Below are 20638 nucleotides of genomic sequence, written 5' to 3'. Positions count from 1 at the left end.
CCATGGACTATGAATAAGGTAGACAGAATTTGAATATCAATCCCTATTCTCTTAAATCACAATACATTTTATTTCAGCCTTCTTATAATGTTTTAAAAAGACAATGAAGCAGACATAGATTGTGATTGTGGGAAAAGAGCATACATAAGAGCCAAAAATAACAAAAACACTTAAGTGACTTATGAATATCTGATTTATAAAAAACCTGATTAATGAACATCTGATTCAACATAGAAGTTACTTAGGTCTTTGACAAATGAATGAAATGACTATATATATATATATGTATATGTATATGTATATGTATATGTATATGTATATGTATATGTATATGTATATGTATATGTATATGTATATGGTTTCATGCTTGTCTTAATAATTAATGTAAAAGAAAATACTAAGCAATATTCATATTGCAAATTCACTTTATCATGATTTGTAACCATGGGTTACCAACAAATACACAAATTTGACAGAAAGCCAACAAAAACATTCTGTGAGAATCAACAGTCTATATGCAGTTCACAATAAATCGTGTACTTTAGTGACATCTCAAAGTTGCACACTACAATGTCTGACAATTACATTTGTGAACTTGCCACCGTGTGCTTACTTTGGCAGCACTGTACAAACAGCATGATAAGGTTTCATAACCTTGGTATATCAGTGTCTTAAAGCTGTGTTCCTGTTGACGTGTGGCGGTGTCTTGCTCAGTGGCATTCATTATTGTTGTTGCGTGTTTTTGTGTGCCAACATGAGAATGTCTGAGCTTGAATTAGAGCACCGAACAAATGTTAAATTTGTTGTCAAACTTGGCAAGAGTGGAAATGAATTCAGGGACATATTAGTCCAAGTTTATGGGGATAATGCCATGAAGATAATGGCAGTGTACAAATGGATTAAACATTTTTCTGAGGGGAAAGAATGCGTCACTGAAGGAGAGAGGTCAGGGCAGTCAGTAATGAGCAAAACTGACAAAAACATTGCCACGATTCATGGAATTGTGCATTAAAATCGTTGGCTGACTGTGAGAAGCATAGCACACCAAGTAAACATGAATAGAGAAACCATTAGGAAAATCTTAAATGAAAACCTTGGCATGAGAAAAGTGTGTGCAAAAATGGTCCTGAAGGAGCTCTTGTATCACGATAATGCACCAGTTCACATGGCAGTTTGAGGAAGTTTTTAGCCAGTAAACAAATAACTGTATTGGAACACCTTCCCTACTCACCTGATCTGGCTCCCAGTGACTTCTTTCTTTACCTAAAGATAAAGGAAATATTGAAAAGAAGACATTTTGATGACATTCAGGACATCAAGGGTAATATGACAACAGCTGTGATGGCCATTCCAGAAAGAATTCAAAAATTGCTTTGAAGAGTGGACTAGGTGCTGGCATCGGTGCATAGCTTCCCAAGGGGAATACTTCGAAGGTGACCATAGTGACATTTGGCAATGAGGTATGTAGCATTTTTCTAGGATGAGTTTGCAAACAAGTCATATATAGTGAGCCAATTTATAATAAATTTAATATGTATATTGAATTTTGGAGATTTAGTTGGTAACCTTTTACCAACACACTGCTCTTCCCTCACTAAATATTTGTCTAAGTATAGCAATGTTATATCCTTTAATTCTCTGTCTCACTGCCCGTGTGTGTGTGTGTGTGTGTGTGTGTGTGTGTGTGTGTGTGTGTGTGTGTGCATGCATCCTTATATATATATATCTCTAGTTGATAGCTTCTTCTCACTGCCTGACTCTTTTATTAATGCTGGTCCCTACCTGTACAGTCTTTCTATAAACTCCATACTTACTCACCCTCCCTACCAATTGTTTCCTTAAATTCTCCTCATGACCCCTACATCCCATTCTGCACAATAGCTAGACTGCACCTTTCTAATTATAAATCAGACTCGTCACCTCCTGTTTAAAATTCTCCATTGTCTTCTCTGCACACGTAGAATAAAAAAACAAACTCCTCCTCGGCTCATCGGGCTCAGTATAATCTGGCTCCTTGTTCTCCAGCCCTGTCTTACTTTCCTTCTCCCCTTCTTCCCTGGTTTCTTGTTCAGTCATATATAGCTTGCTCCCTGTGCAATCACACAGGGCTCCGTGCTCAGAAGGCTCTCACTGTGGTTTAATCATCTGCTGTTGCAGTCTTGTCAGTCTTAATACTTTTCAACAAGGGGCTCCACATTTCATTTTACATCAGAACCTGCTAAATATTAATGTGGCCGTTCTCATGCTTTACCCATGCCAGCCTTATTTCTTTTCCTCGACTGGGACACAGTCTTAGGACTGTGGCCATCCACATTTACTCTTCCTAGAAAGCTTTACCCTGAGTAATATGCCAACATGTTTATTTTTGTCATTCAAGTCTCAGCTCCATAGCAACACTTTTTGGAAGTCTTACCTATCACCCAGTGTAAAGAGGCAGCTCCTCAATAGTTATAATCCATCACTCTTTTTTTTATTGTATTCATAATATTTACCCTTTGCTGAAATGATCTTGTTCCTTTAATGGTTTACTTGATTATTATCTATCCTTTCTCATTAGAATTTTAACTGAATAACAGCAGAGTATTTATCTATGGTATTAGCACTCTACTAGCAGAAGCTGGAACACCATCTAGCACATAGCAGCCATTCAATAAATATCTTCCAAATACATGAATTAATCCATTCCTTTCTATCATCTCCCATGACACAACTCTAGTTTTCCTCATTTGAAAACCTTTCCATTTGTGGCATCGCTGGGCTCCTCTCACACCAGTCACTGAACTTATCCTTCAGTATTTGTTGTTATGTAATGTGCCCTCCCCTTTTTTTCATCTAGTTGTAAACTTTGTTTTCTTAGTGATGTTATAAGACAATAAATAAGGCTGGAGAGGAAATTTGCCATGGTTTTGAAGAACAATGGCATTCAAATTCTGGTTTTCCTACATATAGCCCTTGTAAGAGTGGGCATGTTACTTAATTATTCCAGGCCTTACTTTCTTTATCTATTAAACTTATAAGTCTTGCATAGGTTATATGAGAAAATGTGTAAAAAGAACTTAAGAGAGAATTAATGGACAGAAACTCCTCAATACATGTCAGCAGTAATTCTTACTACATTTTTTTTTTTAATTACTGGAATCACAACTATCGATGATACCTGAATATTGTCACTCACACGTATGTTGTATCTGACTGACAAGATACATACATCTCTATCTGTGTGTGTGTATTAGCACATTAATATTGAACTATTTGTTTCCATTTTGTTTGTCAATGTGTTCTATAGACATATATCCAAATTATATTTTAATTCTCAGAAGTTGAAACAGCATCCAGCTCCAGTATTTCTTGTAATTCTGCTTGCTGACATTCCACTTTTGTCATGAAAATCTGTCACCCTTGAGTTTGAGTTTCATATTACACTCAATGATATTTGCATATGGCATACAAATATTCTGTAACAGTAATATTCTGTGAAGACATTTTTAAATCTCTATTTTTGAGACAATCTTTTGCACCAGTAAGAAAAAAACAAATAAACAAAAACAAAAACATCAACTGGGGTTTCTAGCAATGACTATTGACAAAGATGCCATAACATTTTTTAAAAGGAATGGAAGAGCAGAGTTGAAATGCTGACAGCATAGTTTATTGTAAATGCCTGAATCAGAGCAAACAACCAGTGAAAGGTCAACATAACAGCCCATTGATCTGTACAAGCACATTTGCTAAACCTAGTAATAAATTCCCCCATGAGCCACACCAGCAATTCCTTCAAATATTTGTGATATCTTTCTGTATGAGGCGGCTGACCAGAAAGTATATCAGAATTTATCCTTTATCAATGTTAGCACAATGTCAATAAACTATGGGCCATCATAAGGATTTTTTTAAACATTCTTATTCCTATAAATTTAATTTTATTGAACCCACATTTTGAGCACATACATGTCAGTCAATGATCTATGTCCTGTGGAAATAGTAACTAACAGTACCACTAATAATATATTTTCATTAAGAAGTTCAGTCTATTTAGGGAGAAATTATATGAAATCGTGACAATTGCTATTCTAGAAATATGCAATGACTGCTACTGAAAAACTTAGTTAATCTAATTTTTTCTCTTTTTATGGGGGTGTGTTTTTGGAGCTTGTGAATATTTTACAGAAGAAATTACTTTTGAGCTAGTCTTTTAAATATAAGTAGGAAAACAAAACAAAACACACACACAGAAATAAACTTAACCCAAAAGAGGGTAGGGCACACTGAATAAAGAAGAGAAAATAAAGATACACTGTCAAGAAAATGGAAGGTTACTTAAAGGCTGGCAGGACTGTGGTAGAGAAATACTATAGGAACTCCAAGGTCCATGCTATATTAACCCCTCTTTTATTAAGCTGTTCCATAATATTAATTAGCAGAAGTTAATGAATAAAGATGTGAAAGGCAACCAGAACAGATAACAAAGTCGCAAACCTTTACTACCCAAGCATGAATAATTCTCATATCCAGTTTACCTTAGATAGAAAACTTTGAGGATCAGGTGAAGATTTTACCATATGTTAAATATATGGTATACATTTTTGGTTATTGGTAGGGTTGTTACATAAAATATAGGACACAGTTAAAATTAAATTTCTTTTTAACTTTTAATATGTCCCAAGTGTTATCTAAACCTTTATTATCCTATAGGTAATGTTACATTTTATTCCTCTAGCTGCTTTTAATAATTTATCTTACCATAGTTTTCTATAATTTGACTATGATGTGATTGGAGTGATTTATTTCTGTTTATTATAATTTACTTTGGATTTGGTCTACACTGATTGTTTCTTCTACCGTACTTATTCTGTATATCCTCTACATTGTAATTTTATTTTAGAGATTGTACCTTTACCTCTAGAAACATGGGTATAAAGGATACGGATATCTAGAAAGTATCAGGAAGAAATTAGGATGTATTTCTAGTACCACACCAACTGGCTTCTATGTATTATGAATATTCGTTATTATAAAATCCTAGTGGTCACTGAATCCCAAAGCATTTTGCCTGATAATTATGGCTAGTGCTCCTCAAACAACAGTGTTAAAAACTCTATGAAGACTTTTAACATTGAAGACTCACCTTAACAATTAATGCTGAAATGTATAGGCATATGTTTGCACACATATACACAAAAATACAGCCATATGTATGGGCACACATGCATATACACACACAAAATATATTTTCTTCTCTAGTATGACTATGTACTCCTCACAGTGTAGCATGTTGTAATATAGTTTTTTTCTTTTTTTTTTTTTTTAATGCTGTGTTGACCTAGTTTTGAGGCCCTGACTAAACGCCAATCAGTTCTCTTTATTGAGAATCCAATTAAGTCCACACCCACATGTTCTCTCACACTCTAGTATGCTAAACACTTGCCCCAATCACCTCAGGACCAGGTTCCAGAAATCCAAACTAAGCTAATCCTAATCCTGCTTGCTCTGACTCACCCTTTACTTCCTGAAAAAACAAACAAACAAAACAAACAAACAAACAAACAAAACGATAAAAGCGCTTGTCCACAGTGACCCTCTTTACCTCTGCCTCGTGTGACTGGTCTCTGTGCTTCCCGAGTGTGTCTGTGTGGCATCCTATGTTCTTTTTAGCCAACTGTAAGTATAACAAAACCTGTAAAAGTTTTTCCAGTTTCTCCCTCTTGACCAGCATCTAGCCTCAGCATACCTCACCAAAGGAAACATGAGTAAAACTCATGCCAAGTGTAATCTTTATCCTAGGCTTTGAATCATTATAACCAGGGAAGTAATCAAAGTTCCAAACTTTGAAATCATACTTTTAATTAAAAAAAAGTACAAAAAAACTAAAAAGTACCATGCTCTTATAATACATATTTTTTCACTTTATGCATTTTTACTTGCCTATTAAACATGAAGGTATATGTAGCAAAGTACGGTCATGCATTTCCCTTATCTAAAGCAGAAAAATGACTATTTTCAGAGTCTCTGAAGGATACATTTCAGTATAGGATCAATAAAGAATTTGGTCTACTTTGTTAAGTAGAAAGGCGTTGACTCTAGTTTTTGAAGTAAATAGGATATACATCAGAAAATTAGAGGCTTACAAAACTTTAGAGGGATAGAGGTAGTGAAGATAAAGGAGGTAAAGAAAGTAACATCTAGCATTCAGAAATTCAGGAAAAACAGAAATTGCAGACATCACTTCTGATGAACTGTCTGTAGCACCAAAGTGCATAATTTGGCACAGGATGTTCAAAGCTACTTGCAAAAAACTGTTATGGTGTCTGCTGAAGCTGTCACATTCTTGCCAAACCTATAGCAGAAATAATGGTTTCTGTTTATCTTTCAAAACTTGTAGGGAACACTTTTCACTGGCAATTTCAAATTTGAAACCCTGATAGCAGGGTTTCTTAAATATGTAGTTTCTTAACTTCCAATCCCTGTGATAGAGAGGAGAACACTGAATTGATATGAGACAGCCTGACCCATTTACCCCTTTCCCTATCAAGCATCCATACACAGTCTCATCAATATTTAACTTAAAAGAACAACGCCAACTAGAGTATTTTTCTTTATAACATGATGAAATTATGCATTGTACAAACTAAGATGTGTTCATCTTCTCCCGGAAAGAAGAGAGACCACAGCACAATCACTGTTTCCATACAAATATGTTGTTATTCATTCCACACATTTTTCAGTCAAAATCTGCCTTTGGTTTTCTAGACTTATGATTTTAAGCCTCACTAGAGCACCTTATATAAAATAGTAGGGGGAAGAGGAGAATAAATGTGGTTAATATATACAAATGAATGTACAAAACATGGAAGAAAATATGCTTAGTTACTATAAATCTTGTTTGAAATTGTTAGTGAAGTCATGATTGTTAGTACATGCTTTCATCCATTACCTTCTTAGCTGATTTGGGTTCTTTATTTTAGAAGATGATCAAAAAATCTCATTTCTGGAGAATCTGAGTCAAGGTATAGATTCCTAATATTTTTCTGTTAATTACTACCTCCCTTAGTTTCATTATTGCACGCTACAGGGATATGAAAATGTTCCCTCTCTAGATTCCAGACATAGCCCTCATCACAATTATAAAGCAGTTCACATACTTCTACTTGATAACCAGGTTTAATATTCTCAAGGCACAGCTTTTTGCCATTTATTTCAATGGCATAAAGAGCTAAAATTGACTAGCAATCAGGCCTATTATCCAGTTCAATGGAAATATTGTATGCATTGAGGTAGACGCATCCTTTGCTGGCTACTAGCATGCATTAACTAACAGAGTTAAGGATGAAAGGAAAATGTTTGTGATTGTGTTGTTGGGCAATAATTCAAAGAAGCAGTCAGATTTCACTCTCTACTTTCTGAACTTGCGTAATTTAACTAAGGACAGATATATCGGTCACTGTTTAAAACATAACACACCTTGAAGGACAGCACCACAAAATTCAAGTTATTGCCTCCCTACACATTCTGTCAGTAAAACTTTAGCATCCTATTACACCATTCTCATAGGTTAGATATTTCTCCATGATTTGGAATATAGTGATATTAGTGGATTCTATTGGTGTATTCATATTATCTCAATTTTTGGTAGTAAAATCCATTCCTTAGTCAAAATAAAAGAAGTATTTTATGCCATGTTAGTAAGTAAGGTTTTCTGTAAAAACACAAATTTTTGTGTCTGGCAGAATTATGTCTGGCAGCTAAGAAAGGCAAATTCATATCAAGAATAATTGCCAGGTCTAGTGACACATTGCAGTCATCTAATTCATAGCCCCAACTACTGCTGTGTGTAGTACCTGGTACTGACCTTCTAGGAAGTCTGACCAGTTTAAAGTCTATTTTGTCTGATATAAGTATATATGGATCAAACACTGTTTTTCTTTTTTTTTTTTCATTGTTCTTGATGTCTCTTTCTTGAAACGTCTTTTTCCATTCCTTCCCTCTCAGTCCATGTGTGTCTTTAAGGCTAAAGTTAGTCTTTTATAGGCAGCATATCTTTGGATCTTTTTTGTTTTTTTCTCATTCAGCCATTCTATGTCTTTTGATTAGATAATTTAATCCATTTATGTTTAATGTCATTATTGATAGGTAAACACTATTGCCATATAATTAATTGCTTTATGGCTCTTTTGTAGATCCTTTTTTCCTTGTCTCTTACGCTGTTCTATTTGTGCATGTGTGTGTGCGTTTCAATGTCTTTTGGTATCAGTCTGTTTTTACTTCTTAATCATGTTCTTTATAATTACTATAGGTTTTTCCCTTGTAGTTACCACAAGGCTTACAAAAAATAATCTTAAAATTATAACTCCCTATTTAAAATTGATAATAACTTCACTTTGATTATATTCCTAAATCTTATACTGTTACTTCTCTTCCTCCTCACATTTTAGGTTAATGATGTTACAGTCTACATTTTTTAAAATACTGTGCTGTATCCAATAACAGATTATTGTAGTTTATGGTTATTTTTATTACATTTGTTTTTCGAGCTTTTACACTTCAGTTTTAAGTGAATTTAGCACCACCATTGCCATATTATATAATATAACTTTGATTATATATTTAATATTACCAGTGAGATTTACACTACCTCATAATGTTAAACAGACTTTAAAATAAAAATGGTAAAAGATACAATAATCATTATATAATCATAAATGGGGCAAAACATCAAGATTACATAACAATTGTAAATATTTATGCGCCCAACATTGGAACACCTAAATATATAAAGCAAAAAATAACAATGCTAAATAGAGAAATAAACAGTAATATAACAATTGTTGGGGACTTTAATACCCCGTGCTCAACAATGGATAGATTACCCAGACAGTCAATGAGGAAGCAGAGGATTTGAAGAACACCATAACCCAAATGAACCTAACATATACATACAAAACCTTCTATTGGACAACATCAGAACATACATTCTTCTCAAGCACACATGGAACATTTTCTAGGATAAACCATAAGTTAGGCCACAGAACAAGTCTTAGTAAATTTATTGAAATAATTCCATGTATATCTTCTCTGACCATTATAATATGAAATTAGAAATCAATAGCATGGAGAAAACTAGAAAACTCATACGAAAATTAAATAATGCTGCTTTGAACAACCAATGGATCAAATGAGAAATTGAAGGGAAAATAAAGAAGTATCCTGAGACAAACAGAAATGGAAACGCAACATACCAATACTTATGGGATGCAGCAAAAGTAGTTCTAAAAGGGAAGTTAATATTATAACAATAAACACCTATATTCAGAAACAAGAAAGATCTCAAATAAGCAACTTAACTCTGTGCTTCAAAGAACTAGAAAAATAGTAAATTAAGGCCAAAGTTAGCAGAAGGAAGAAAATAATGAAGATTAGAGTACAAATAAATAAAATAGTAAATGAAAGAAATTATTACTAAAGTTGAGAGTTGGTTTTTTTTGAAAAGATAAACAAAATTGACAAATTTTACCTAAGCTAACAAAGAGAAAAAGAAAGATGACCCAAACCAACTAAATTATAAATGAAAGAAGAGATAGTACAACCGATAACACAGAAATACAAAGGACCATAAAAGGCTACTATGAAAAACTATACAACCAATAAACTAGAAAACCTAGAAAAAAATGAAAAAAATCTTAGAAACATGCAACCTACCAAGACTGAATTGGGAAGAAATTGGAACAGGTTACTAGTAAGAAGATTGAATCAACAATCAAAAATCTCCAAATGAAAAAAAGCCCAGAACCAGATGGTTTTATTGGTAAATTTTACCAAACTTTGAAAAAAGGATTAATGCCAATCCTTCTGAAACTATTCCAAAAATTCAAAGAGGGAGCACTCTCAAACTCATTGAAAAAGGCCAGCATTACTCTGATACCAACAAAAAAGAACAATATAAGAAATAAAAATTACAGGCCAATATCCCTGATAAATATAGATGTGAAAAATTTTAATAGGATACTAGCAAGTCAAATTCAGCAGTACATTAATAGAATCATTTTTCAAGATGAAGTGGGATTTATCCATGGAATGCAAGTTTGGTTGAACATAAACAAATCAATAAATACGATAAATTGCATTAATAAAATGAAAGACAAAAACATATGATCGTCTAAATAGATGCAAAAAAAAGCATTAATTAAACATTTATTTGTAATAAAAACTCTTAACAAATTAGATATAGAAGGAACATACTTCAACATAATAAAGACCATATATGAAAAGCCCACAGCTGATATCATACTCAATGGTGAAAGCTTGAAAGCATTTCTTCCAAGATCAGGAGGAATACAAGGGTGCCCATTCTCCCCACTCCCATTCAACACAGTACTGGAAGTCCTAGGTAGAGCAATCATGCAAGAAAAAAGAAATTAAAATATCAGAATTGGAAAGAAGTGAAATTGTCTGTACTTACAGATTATATATATATATATATATATATATATATATATATATATCCCAAAATCTATCCCCCCACACACAAAAACAAACAAACAAACAAACAAACAAACAAACAAAAACGAACTATTAGGTCTAATTAACAAAATTAGAAAAGTAGCAGGATACAAAATTAACGTACAAAAATTAGTAGTGTTTCTATATACTAACAATGGGTTATTTGAAAAAAATACCCCCCCAAAATTTAAATGATCCTATTCACTATAGCATCAAAAATAATAAAATACTTAGGAATAATTTAACCAAGGAGGTAAAAGATCTGTACACTACAAGACATTGATGAAATAAATGAAAGAAAACACAAATAAATGGAAAACTATCTTGTGTTTATGTAATGGAAGAATTAATTGTCTTACAATGTCTTTATTAAGCAAAGCCATCTATAGATTCAATGCAATGCCTATCAAGATTTCAAAAGCATGTCTTACAGAAGCAGAAAAAAAAAAACAATTATAAAATTAATATGAACCACAAATGACCCCAAATACCGAAGAAATCCTCAGAAAGAACAAAGCTGGAGGCATCACACTGCCTGATTTCAAGAAAAAAAAATGTATACACATTGTAAGAGATGTTATCTATGTATTACTTAATAGTTCGCCATAATCAGAAGTGTCTGGACGCTGATGGCAGTGACTTTGAACACCTCTTGTAATTTCAGAAGTCAAGTGTGACTTATATTCCTCTTCTGTCATTGGTATATATTGAGTATTACAATTTTAATAGTTTTTTGTCCTTTCTTAAAATTTGTACACATGCTTTTGGCACCCTCTGTTTTATAACTCTATAGTAATCAAAACAGTGTGGCCCTGACGTAAAAACAGACACATAGACCAATGGAACAGAATCAGGAGCCCAGAAATAAACCCTCACATACACAATCAACTGAGAATTGACAAGGGAGCCAAGTATATTCAATGGAGAAAAATAGTATCTTTAATAAATGGTGCTGAGAATATTGGAAATTCGCATGTAAAAGAATGAAATTAGACAGCTTACTTCACTCACAAAAATTAACTCAAATGGATTAAATACTTAAATGTAAGATGGGAGACCATACAACTTTAAAAAGAAAACATAGAACTAGGGGTGGGCAAACATCTGTAATGTTATTTCCTTGATATGATTATTGGCAATACATATTTTTTGGATATGACACTGAAAGTACACACAGTAAAATAAAAAATAAACAGGTGAGACTACATCAAACTATAAAGATTATGCACTGCAAAAATAACCATCGAAAAATGAAAAGGCAATATACTGAATGAGAAAAAATGCTTGCAAATCATATACATATCCAATAAAAGGTTAATATCCAAAGTATATAAAGAACTCATATAACTCAATAGCCAACATACTCTAATTTACAAATGGACAAAATACTTGAATAGTCATTTTTCCAGAGAAGATATGTAAATGGCCAACAGATACGTGTAAAGATGGTGAACATCACTAATCATCAGGGGAATGCAAAGGAAAATCACAATGAAGTATCATCTTACAACTGTTAGAATGACTATTAACAAGAAAAAGAAGAGATACCAAATGCTGGAAATGATAGGGATAAAAGGGAAATTGTATGCACTGTTGGTGGGATTGTAAATTTATATAGGTACTATGGAAAACAGTAGAGGTTCCATAAAAAATTAAAAATAGAACTATCATATGGTCCAGCAATTCCACTTGTGGGTGAATAGCTGAAGGAAATGAGAGTACTTTGTGAAAGTTATCTGCACCCCATATTCAAGCAGTATGATTTACAATAGTCAAGACATAGAAACAGCCTAAATGTCCATTGATGTATAAATGGATAAAGAAGTTATGGTATGTATTATATATACACACATATATTACTCAGCCATTGAAAAGAAGGAAATCCTGCCATTTTCAATCATTTGTATGTACCTTGAGGGCTTGATGCTAGTGAAATAAGTCAGGCAGAGATAGACAAATACTGTATGGTCTCACTTATATGTAGAATCTAGAAAACAAACAAACAAATAAATAAACAAATTCAGAAAAAGAGATCAGATTTGTGGTTACCAGAGGCAAGGGATGGTGAGTAAAGGAATTGGATGAATATGGTTAAAGGTACAAATTTCTGGTTATAAGATAAATGAGTACTAGGAATGTAAGATACAACATGATGACTATAGTTAACACCGTTGTGTAATGCACATGAAAGTTGTTAAGAGAGCCAATCCTGAGTTCTCATTGCAGAAAAAGAAAAACAGACAAAAAAACCACATTTCTTTCTTTCTTTTTTTTGTAACTATATAAGATGGTGGATATTAACTAAACTTACTGTGCTCATTATTTCACAGTATATGTAAGTCAAATCATTATGCTGCATACCTTAAATTTATGCAGTGATTGAGGGTAAAGGGGATCAAATATATAGTGATGGAAGGAGAACTGACTCTGGGTGGTGAACACACAATGGGATTTATAGATGATGTAATACAGAATTGTACATCTGAAATCTATGTAACTTTACTAACAATTGTCACCCCAATAAGCTTTAAGTAAAAAAAAAATATATTTATGCAGTGCTGTAATTAATTATCTCTCAATAAAATGGAAATATAAAATAATACTTCAAGAGTCATCTGTCTTCTACACACACAAAAATATTGAAGTATGTGGAAGTTAATAAAAATCATCACTTTCCACATTTCAAATACTTTGTAGTGGTATTAATCCTCATGACCTTCCAAGAATGCAGTATTACATTTTATTTATTATTTTAATTAAGACCAGTTTCACATACTTCAACTGGTCATTGCTAACTTAATACCCTTTGACTACCGGGGAAAAACATAGATATTCTACAATATGCTGAGTATGTATATGACCATATGAATCTATGAGGTTCGGACAATTAAGTTCGAGAACTCATCCTAGAAAAAGTGCTACATATCTCATTGCTGAATATCAGTATTGTCACCTTCAAAGTACTCCCTTTGCGAAGCTATGCACTGATGCCAGCGTCTAGTCCACCCTTCAAAGAGATTTTGGGACTCTTTTTCTGCAATGGCTACCAGAGCTGTTGTCCTAGTACACTTCATGTCCTGAATGTCATCAAAATGGCTTTCTTTCAATATTTCCGTTATCTTCAGGTAAAGAAAGAAGTCATCAGGGGCCAGATCAGGTGAGTAGGGAGGGTGTTCCAATACAGTTATTTGTTTAATGGCTAAAAACCCCCTCACAGATAGTGCTATGTGAGCGGGTGCATTGTGGTGATGCAAGAGCCATGAATTTTTGGCGAAAAGTTCAGGTCGTCTAACTTTTTCACGCACCCTTTTCAGCACTTCCAAATAGTAAACTGGTTGTCCAGTTAGTACAAATTCAAAATGAATAATCCCTCTCATATTAAAAAACACCATTGCAACAAGTTCGCAAACTTAATTGTCAGACCGCGTAGGTGCTAGAGTCATAGTCATAGAGTATATTAAAAAACCCACTGAGCTGATTATCGGTGGACTCAGCAGCACTCCATTTGTCACTGATGTCTATAACCCCCACAGTCATAGACCTCAATTATAACTTCTGAAAATTTGCATATTACGTCTTTTCCTCAATGAACAACCTTCTAACAGGTTACTACAGGTCACTGTTTACCAGCCTAGGAGAATATTTATGGTAAGTATTTATTAAAATATTTCAGGGATTTCCTTTAGGAGCACCTTCGTCCTCTTTATTAAGAGGCTCTGAATCTGTAGACTGTCTTAATCCTAAGAAGGGGATTAAATTCCTGACCTACTTTTGGAATAGGTGAATAATCTGTTCCTCAGATCCAGAAGATTTTTTTAAAAAGTTGATCATAGATCAAATAAGAATTTAGATAGCTACCTGTCTATTTCAAACCTAGGAACACCGTGACTTGTTTACCACCATCAAACACTACACAAATCACAGAATTATGGTTACCATTCCAATCCTACTATCCAATACAGTTACCATGTACACCTGGTCTCTGGTGTTTGATACCTATGATCTAACTGTTGCCACTCTGGGATATCATCATTTCCATTAAAATCAGGATCTTGCAGTACCTTCTATTATGGCTGAAGTGCAGAAGACAGCTACTGCAGAGCAATTTAATGATGATGTATTACATCATCATTAAAATTCAATGTATTACAATATATTGGTGAAAAGAATGCCCTTTACAGAAAATGTTTGCCCACCCCTATTCTACATTATATCATACTCTAAGTTATAAGAAGGAAATTCTAGCATCTAAATTATACTTAATGTAGACTTTCATTACATTTCTAATAAGAACCAACATCCTATACTAAAATGTATTCTATATCTGTGCTGACAAAGTCCAAAATCAAGCCCCAAGAAAATGCACTTCAGGAAAAAGCATTAGGAGGTTTGTAAAATTAGAAAGGGAGGAAAAATTATTTGGGCTTTTCACAGACCATCCTTTAAAAAAGAGTTTGAAACAAATCCTACATACATTTATAATAGTCTGCGAGAAGTTAGCCTTGTTGCCAATGTAGGATTTCCCAAGACCAACATCATTTCTGACACCAATTTCAAGTTCGGAGACCCACAATATCACTCTCAGATTTAATAATTCAGGAGATGGACTCACGGATCACAGAAAAGCAATGATGTTCATGGCTTTGGCTTATTACAGTCAAAAGATACAGATTGAAGTCTGTAGAGGGAAGAAGCACATAGGTGAGGGTCAAGAGACATGAGGCGTGGAGCTTCTAGTTGTCTTCTCCCAGGGGGTCATGCAGACAGTGTCAGTTTCTCCTAGAAATGATGTGTGACAAAATGTACAGAGTACTGCCAATCAGAACTCATCCAACCATTTGTTATCAGCATTTTTACTGTGGCTAGGTCAAGCCCTATGGCTGACTTTACTCTCCAGCTCCTCCAGAAATCAAGTTAACATATTTATTATTTTTTTTTTAATTTTTTTAATTTTAAGTGTGTTTTTCCATGACTCATCAGCTCCAAGTCAAGTAGTTGTTTCAATCTAGTTGTGGAGGGCGCAGCTCACAGTGGCCCAGGTGGGGATCGAACTGGCAAACTTGTTCTTAAGAGCACTGAGCTCTAATCAACTGAGCTAACCTGCTATGCCCAACAGATTTTTTTAAATCAGGTGGGCCATTCCAAGGATTTAGAAGTTATCTCTTAAAAGTTGAAGGTAAAGGCAAAACCTCTCTTTGGGCAGTCAATCCTTTATGCTGGTACAAATAAGAAACAACACTAATAAAGGACAATAACACATTCCAGAATCCATATAGTATAATCTATAATTTTAATATGCAAATTTGTAAATCATATAAAGAAACAAGATGTTATATTGAGCATAAAAAGCTTTAAAGCAACTGTTATATGTATGTTTAAAGAGCAAAGAAATATAAAAAATAATTAAAGATAAACAATTTTAACATCTATATACATATGATTTCAGCAGAAAAATGAAAACATAATTGAGATTCAAAAGGGAATTACGGTGTTCTGGAAACAATGTACAGCTTGGTGACTGTAGTTAATGTATACTTGAAATTTACTGAGAGAGTAGATATCAACTGTGTTCACACAAAATAAATACAGGTAACTATGGGAAGTGATGCATGTGTTAATTAGTTTGATTGTAGTAATCATTTCACAATACATATATCAAGACATCATATTTCTTACCTTAAATACATATATATTTTTACTTCTCAAAAATAAATACAAATATTTTAAAAACATTGTAACCTCTTTACCCCACTTTTGCTCTTCTCTGCTTTATTTTTCCCTATAGTAATTCTACTGACACAGTGCTCATATTACTTAATCATTGCTTTGACTCTCTTCTACCCTAGAATGGAATAGTTCCATGATGATAGGTTTTTTTGACTTTTTTGTTCATTACTTTATTCTCAGCATCTACATCAGTATCTGCTAGTATACTAGCCACGCAGTTATTATTTATTAAATGAAAAAAAAATGTTATAGAACAGAAAATTACAGAAACAAATTAAATGGTCACTGGTAAAGATTAACAGCTAATGGGAAATAGCAAATATCAGTAAACTTAAAGACAGTCTTTTTTTTTTTTTTTTTTTCTAAATTATCCAACCTGTAGAAAAGAAAACATAGGGAAAATAGAGTCTCAGAGATCTGTGGGAAAATAAAATCTTTCATTATTTGTAAAGAGAAAAGAATGATATTGAAATAAAAACAGGATAAGAAATAAAAGCAAAAACCCTCCAACATTTGATGAAAAAAAACAACATTACAGATTCAAGAAGCTCAGTGAGCACTAATCTGAATAAGCATAAAGAAAACCAAAGCTGGTCACATGACAGTACAACTTCTGAATGCTAATGTTGTAGAGAAAATCACATAGCATCCAAAGAAAAAGACATGATTTGTCAGATGACAAGAATAAGAATTGTAGTCTTATCAGAAAAAATGGAGATCAGAAGACAAAGGAAGCAAAGGAATGACATATTAACAGAGATTAATTAAAAAAAAAAAAAGTCTTGAATTCTATATCCATTGAATTCATCCTTCAAAATTTTGGTTGAAGTACAAATATTTTCAGATGTATGAAACCTGAGAGAATTTGTTTCAGGCAGGTTTATACAAGAAATAATGAAAGGTGCCATATACCAAATGGGAACTTGAATATACTAGAAGAGATGACGAACACCAGAATTAAAAAATGTGGGCAAATATAAAATTCTTAGTGCTTACTAATTTCTAATTTTAAGCACTTCAAAAATGAATAATTTCTAACCTGGAGTAAAGTATTTTAAAGCCACTTTTATACATTTTTGTTATTTTATACTTATCACATGACTTAAAATATTATATCTGCCAAGATTATAAACCTCAGGTCAGACAAAAATAATGAATATCATGTTCAATTTGGCAATCCAACTTACTATAACAAAGATGGGAATTACACAGGACCACATCAAAAATAGATTTAAGCAGTGCTCACTTCAGCAGCACATATACTAAAATTGGAATGATACAGAGAAGATTAGCATGGCCCCTGCACAAGGATGGACGCAGAGCATTCCATATTTTTTGAGATCCCCAAAGACTCCACCAAAAAACTATTAGAACTGATAAATGAATTTAGTGAAGTAGCAGGATACAAAGTAATATTCAGAAATCAGTTGCATTTGTATTCATCAATATTAAACTTAGAAAGAGAAATTAAGAAAATAATCCCATTTATAATTGCTTCAAAACTATAAAATACTTAGGAATAAATTTAACCAAATAAGTAAAATATCTGTATCAGAAAATTATAAGACACTAAATAAATTAAAAATTATACAAATAAATGGAAACACATACCATGCTCACAGATAGGAAGAATTAATATAGTTAAAATGTCCATACTATAATACCTAAGGCAATATATAGATTCACTGCAATTTTTATCAAACTACCAAGGACATTTTTTACAGAAATAGAACATGTAATACTAAAATTTATATGGAACCATAAAAGATCCTGAATAACAATGGCAATCTTGAGAAATAAGAACAAAGTGGGAGGTATCGTGCTAACTAACATGAAATCATACTACAAGGCTATAGTAATTAAAACTGGCAAAAAAACAAAAACAAACAAACAAACAAACAAACAAACAAAAAAACAGACATAGATCAATGGAACAGAACAGAGAACCCAGAAATATATCTATACCTATATCATCATTTAATCTATGACAATGGAAGCAAGAACTTACACTGGGGTAAAGAAAGTCTATTCAATAAATGGTGCTGGGAAAACTGGACAGACACATGCCAAAAAAAAAACAAAAAACAAATGACGCTGGACCACTTCCTTATGCTATATATGAGAATAAATTCAAAATGGATTAAACACTTAAATGTAATATCTGAAACCATAAATCTCCTAGAAGGAAGTATAGGAAGTAAATTTGCAGACATTACCCTTAGTAATATTTTTACTGATATATCCCTTCTGGCAAGAAAAGTAAAAGAAAAAATAAACATGGGATTACATCAAACTAAAAAGTTTTTTCACAGCTAAGGAAACCATCAATAAAACAAAAAGGAATCCTATTGAATGGGAGACGATATTTGTCAATGATACATCTGATAAGAGGTTAATATCCAAAATTTATTAAAAACTCATTTAACTCAACACCAAAAAAACAAACAACCCAATTAAAAAATGGGCAGAGGACATGAAGAGACATTATTCTAAAGAGGACATACAGGTGGTCAACAGACATGAAAAAATGCTCAACCTCACTAATCATTAGAGAAATGTAAATAAAAACCACAGGAGATACCAACTCACTCCAGTCAGAATAGCTATCATCAATAAATCAACAAACAACAAATGCTGTCAAGGATGTGGAGAAAAGGGAACATTTGTGCACGGTTGGTGGGATTCCAGATTGGTGCAGCCACTGTGGAAATCAGTATGGAGGTATCTTAAAACCTGGAAATGGAACTACTTTATGACCCAGCAATTCCATTCTAAGGTATCTATCCAGAGAAATCCAAATCTCTAATTTGAAAAAAAAAATTATGCACCCTATATTTATTGCAGAAGTGTTCACAATAGCCAACACTTGGAAACAATGAAAATGACCATCAGTAGACAACTGGTTTAAGAAATTGTGGTACATTTATACAATGGAGTATTACTCAGGCATAAAGAAGAATGAAATCTTACATTTGCAATGATATGGATGGACCTAGAGAACATGATGTTAAGTGAAATAAGTCAGACTGAGAAAGACAAATACCATATGATCTCATTTTTATGTGGAATCTAAAGAACGGAACAAATGAGCAAACTAAACAGAAATAGTCTCAGAGATAATAGAGAAAAAACTGATGGTTGCTAGATGGGAGGGGTGTGGGGATGAGGGAGAAGGTGAGGGGAATAGAAAGCACAAATTGGTAGCCACAATATTGCCATGAGATGCAAAAAAAGACAGTTTGGGGAATATAATCAATAATGTAAAGATTTTGGAGGGTGTCAGATGAGCACTTGTCCTATTAGGGAGACCACTTCATGGACAGTGTAGGTGCCTGACCACTGTGCTGTACACCTGAAGCTCAATAATATTGAATGTCAATTATAATATATATATATATATATATATATATTTTTTATGTGATATATATATATATGATATATATGTGATATATATATATATATATATATTTGATGATATATATATTTTTATGTGATATATATATATATATGTGATGATATATATATATATATCATTACAGGATATGGAGTACAGCATAGGGAACAGAGTCATGGAATTGTAACAGCTGTACATGATGTCAGAGGGGTAATAGATTTGGGGAGGGGGGTTATCACTTTGTGAGGGGTGTAAATGTATAACTATTACATTATTTTGGACACCTGAAACTAAGAAAAAAATAGATTTAAGCGTTGTCTTTATAAAATGATATGTGGTACTTTAAAAAGTGTTTTTTATAATTGTCCCTCATTACTTTCAGTTGATAAGATAACAAAGTTTTTATTTGCTAATTGTAAATATTTCTTGACAATTACAAGCTGTGAGTAAAGATATGCTTTATTCCCACTAAATACAAAGTATAAATGGCAAAAATTTACTGTATTTTCTGTTTAATATTGGATTTTAAAGCACTAGAGACACCTGCATGTGCTATGTAAAGTATTTTGATTAGATAAATATGATTTACAAAGCTGGAAAAAAGTGATCTTGGTAAATTACGTCATTCATGTGCTTTATTTATTTGTTTTATTGCAACATCAGTGCTCATCCTACTTCCTATCAATTCTGGTGAGAGTACAACTCAAATTAAAATGGCATATGCATGACAGTATTTAGCACTGTTTGATGGAAGCCAGTTCTTAGAGCCAAAACTGGCTTTGTAACACTAAGGGAATATTTAGAAAGATTGCTTTATTCACCAACTGTTGGTACTCAATGTGCAACTGATCCTAGGGATATTCCCCTTTAACTAACTTTTGGTTCAAATATCTCTCATTATTTAATTGACAAATGATAGAGAACGCTACTTGTGCTTACAAGTCAAACATGAAGAGGTAATAAATAGGTACAAATACTCTGAAGGGAAGCAAATAGATCTAATTAATGTTAGGATGACAAACT

At 33.0% G+C, this 20638-nt stretch overlaps 1 pseudogene; it reads left to right on the top strand.

The window, feature by feature from the left end:
* Positions 1-17459: 17459 nt before the first annotated feature.
* Positions 17460-17557, top strand: LOC141572639 (U6 spliceosomal RNA; annotated as a pseudogene).
* The last annotated feature ends 3081 nt before the right edge of the window (positions 17558-20638 follow it).

Source organism: Rhinolophus sinicus, linkage group LG06 (assembly GCF_036562045.2).
Source record: "Rhinolophus sinicus isolate RSC01 linkage group LG06, ASM3656204v1, whole genome shotgun sequence".
Taxonomy (NCBI): domain Eukaryota; kingdom Metazoa; phylum Chordata; class Mammalia; order Chiroptera; family Rhinolophidae; genus Rhinolophus; species Rhinolophus sinicus.
This window is presented reverse-complemented; position numbering and strand designations above follow the sequence as displayed.